The sequence below is a fragment of the Gossypium hirsutum genome, chromosome D09, assembly GCF_007990345.1.
Source record: "Gossypium hirsutum isolate 1008001.06 chromosome D09, Gossypium_hirsutum_v2.1, whole genome shotgun sequence".
Lineage (NCBI taxonomy): Eukaryota > Viridiplantae > Streptophyta > Magnoliopsida > Malvales > Malvaceae > Gossypium > Gossypium hirsutum.
The window spans coordinates 2,978,096-2,981,976 of NC_053445.1; the positions used below are offsets into that span (position 1 = coordinate 2,978,096).

Below are 3,881 nucleotides of genomic sequence, written 5' to 3' on the forward strand. Positions count from 1 at the left end.
ATATTACTTAAAATTTCAAAATTTATTTATTTAAATTTGATATGAATTATATAATAATTAAATATACAATTGTAAGAAAAAGTCAATCATTAGCGGCGTTTATGAGAAAAACGCCGCAAAAGGTAAGCAATAGCGGCGTTTTTCATAAAAACGCCGCAAATACGAAAATTTTCAAAACGTGAAGTTTTGCGATATAAATTTAATTTTATTTTTAGTGGCGTTTTTTATAAAAACGCCACAAAATTCATTTTACTTAAAAAATTTCGCGCTGATTTTTTCCCAAATTTCCCCCCTAAAACCCAAAAACGAAAAAACTCCAAATTTCCCCCTAAAATGGAGGCACCAAAGATGATTCATCTTCTTTGATGAGAGTAGCAGTGTGAGGAATGGGAATTCATCTTCTCATTTGTTGAAACCTGAATCTGGAGAGATATTGAATTTTGGTGAGAGTAAGAGAAGTGGGAATGGGAATTTGTTCACAGGAAACTCTCCGTTCGCCGTGGAGAACAAGAAGAGGTCGCCTAATTCAAGAGGGAGCAACGGAGAAGCTATGCTTTCGTTTACTTCAAGTGTAATTTTACCTTCATCTGGTGTGGTGAAATCAAATGGGGTGCCGGGGATTCAGATCACTTTGATCTTGAAGCTTCCGTTGTTAAGGAGGCCGATAGTAGTCCAGTCGTAGAGCCTGAAAAGAGGCCTAGAAAATAGGGGAGAAAATCGACTAATGGAAGAGAAGAGCCTCTAAATCATGTTGAAGCGGAGCGTCAAAGAAGGGAGAAGCTGGCTTCCTACCTCCACAGAAGACTTGATAACACTAAAAGAGGGAATAGTGGGAGCTCCACCTCGACCTCGAGCCTTCCCTTCATCACTCTAACATTTACCCGAAAGAAGGAGGGAATCACGATAAGGGCAGTCACCCACCCGGGGGAAGTGTCAGGCCAATCGACCATCAGCTGAGGAGAAGAAATATCGAAAAGATTGAACTTCAATTACGCCGCGATTTAGTAGTGATTCGGGGGAAGAGGAGCTTGGTAGCTTGCTCCAGTCCAGTTTTAGAGGTTCAGAAGCCAAAGGCAACTCTCAGACCCTTTGAGTAACCAGAAGCTTTTTGGTGTCTGTGACCCAATATTTATTTTCTTGGATGATTGATTTTTATTTTGCAGGTGTGATTGCGTTCTATAAATTGGCTGTGGTTGAGGGAATGAGCATGAGAGCACTCATTGCTTACAGATTCATCTTCGCCACTGCTTGTATAACTCCACTTGCTTTCATCTTTGAAAGGTAACTTTCACAATTCCTCATATAATCTGTTTTTTTTTAGTGTATAGGTTTTGATACCAGAATAATTCAAGAACTTAATCTTTGGTCAACCAACATAAACATAGTCAAACATGGTGGACACCATCATACTGGCACCAAACATGCTGCTGTTGGCGATCAAGTCTTAGGCTCCTTGTTGGCTTTAGCTTCTTGCCTAACATTTGCAATTTGGTACATAATTCATGTAAGTTTTTTTTATATATATAATCATTTTTATTAGGTGCATTCAGTATGTGCATTAAAAGTGAATCTAATTGTTGGATATACTCGGACTAGAAAATGAATTCGATTTAGAGGAATTAATCAAATTAAGCTTACGTCTCAAACTAATCGAGTATGTTTAAATTATTCTTGTTATGTTTGCGCATTATTGGAAGCGAGTCACCGGTGGTGGTTGTGCTATCTGGGAGTATGAAACCCGGTTTCAAACGAGTGAGCCAATTTTTTACATGTATTTAAAATTAAGTATTTAAAAATTTTGAGCTTTGATTTGTGATAGTCATATAAATTTAAATTTGCCAAATGTTGAACTGCTTGAACGACAAGTGACAGAAGGTTCTCATGTTCTGATGTAGAAAATCTCTAGAAAGTAGAAACAAATAGTTTTGATAAGGTTAACACCATGGTCAACTCTAACAGTCTTGTTCATGAGCTGTGTACTAGTGGTTGAACATTTTCTTTCTGAAATTTATATAGGTGTTATGGCTGTAAATTATTTGAATTAACGGGTCCCCGCCTGGTTATTCTGTATGCTGGATTTAGTACATTGCATGTTTGGTTATGCTTTGTCAGGTTCATGAGTAGCGATATAGCAAAGAAGCTGATATACTCACTAAAGGTAGCATATCCTTGATATCAAGCTAGTTGAATGTGAGCAAATACAAGTTGTGGTTTGTTTATTTGTTTTCAACGAACTTTAAACTTTTTATTATCAATCATGAAAATATTTTCTGACTATTAAAATCTCTTTCCCCACCAATGAAGTGGAGAGTGGACACTTCCAAATAGTTTTGTTTGTTTACTTGTGGAATGGTCTTAAATACATTCCAAGTTCTTCTCATTTTTTCATATGTGTGCGTGTGTGTGTGGTTGATCATTCTTTAAATATCTTCATATGTACAGCTACTGCTTGAGTATGCTAACCTTTTTAATCTTTTGACTGGACATATTCATCAAGAGACGCTAATCTCTACGATGACAGAATGTTGTACACATCTAGTAATCGTTGGTTGCAACAAAAATACATCATGGGCAGAGCTGTTGGGTAAATCAAACACCTATATATTTCTCAAAGTGTTAACAAGTTCTAGAAGTGAAAACATTTGTAAAACACTCTGATTAGGAATTTCTTGCATCACCATTTGTGCTGTATGCTTTGAGTTTCAAGTTCATCACACTTCAATAGTAAAATTACTCTTCTGTTTTATTATTTATTGTATTTTTAATTGTATATATCTTCTCTGAACTAATGTTTTATGTTTTCTGCATGGCAGAAAGGATCCCATAACGTTCACTTATGCTTACCTGAGGTTTGTTCTAAATTTTTCCAAAATTGGGCTGCCCAGAAAAAAACTTGAAATAGGTTTACTTAGTACTAGTTAAATTGGGCTTGATTTTAGATAAATCTAATTATTATCTTTAAGCATGATATGTTCTAATACTTTGATTTAACCTGTTGATGTATGTATTCTGACTATGGAATATCATGTTCAAATATTCTACAAAGAAGCTAATTAGGAGATTCTGCAATTGTTGATGGTAATTGGAATTTAAGAATATAGGCTTAAGGGTTTAACTGGAATTTAAGCATGATATGTTCTAATATTTTAAATTTATATTGATGAATACTTTCCACCTATATTGACTTAAGTGAGTAGATATATCAGTAGTGTACTTTTTTTATTCCACAAACAATCTTAAAAAGTTGAGATATATTTTTTAGATGTATTTTTTAATAATTTACTATAACATTATAAGACACCTAATTTACTATAACATTATAAAACTATCTTAAAAAGTTGAATTGATTTACGTATCTTTGCCATGTTCACTATGGTTTGAACAAATTAAGTTACTCTTATTTTCTTGCAGAGCATGTAGGAGCCAAATTTGCGGTTCAAATTCGAAGCCATGCTCAAAAGTTTTTCTCTAAGGCTCATTGCTTTGAGTTCATTACAAGATTTCCTTGATTAAGTAAATGTATTATATATTTTATTACCAAGATTTACTTGATTAAGAAAATGCATTGTATATTTTATTACCTTGCATATATATTATTTATTTTAGTTTTGATTCTAAATTTGTATTTTTACTTAAGTGGTCCAACTTTTGGATTTTAATTGTGTTATTAATTTATTATTTTAAATTCTAAATTTAAATTCATTAATTGTTATATTTATATTTAGTTTTAAAGTTAAAATTTTCGTAGAAAATTTAATTTAAATAATATTTTTATTTATCCTTAAAACATAATATAATATTTATCATAGAAATAAATATTATTTGAAAAAAATATATTTTTTAAAAGATATATTTTTAGCGGCGTTTGTGGGAAAAAGCGC

General features: G+C 32.9%; 1 long non-coding RNA gene across 1 annotated transcript; it reads left to right on the plus strand.

Moving 5' to 3' along the window:
* The first annotated feature begins 1,760 nt into the window (after nucleotides 1-1,760).
* Nucleotides 1,761-3,625, plus strand: LOC107899580 (uncharacterized). Its single transcript, XR_001684734.2, has 3 exons — nucleotides 1,761-2,584; nucleotides 2,814-2,849; nucleotides 3,412-3,625. It is a non-coding gene; the product is annotated as an uncharacterized lncRNA (long non-coding RNA).
* The last annotated feature ends 256 nt before the right edge of the window (nucleotides 3,626-3,881 follow it).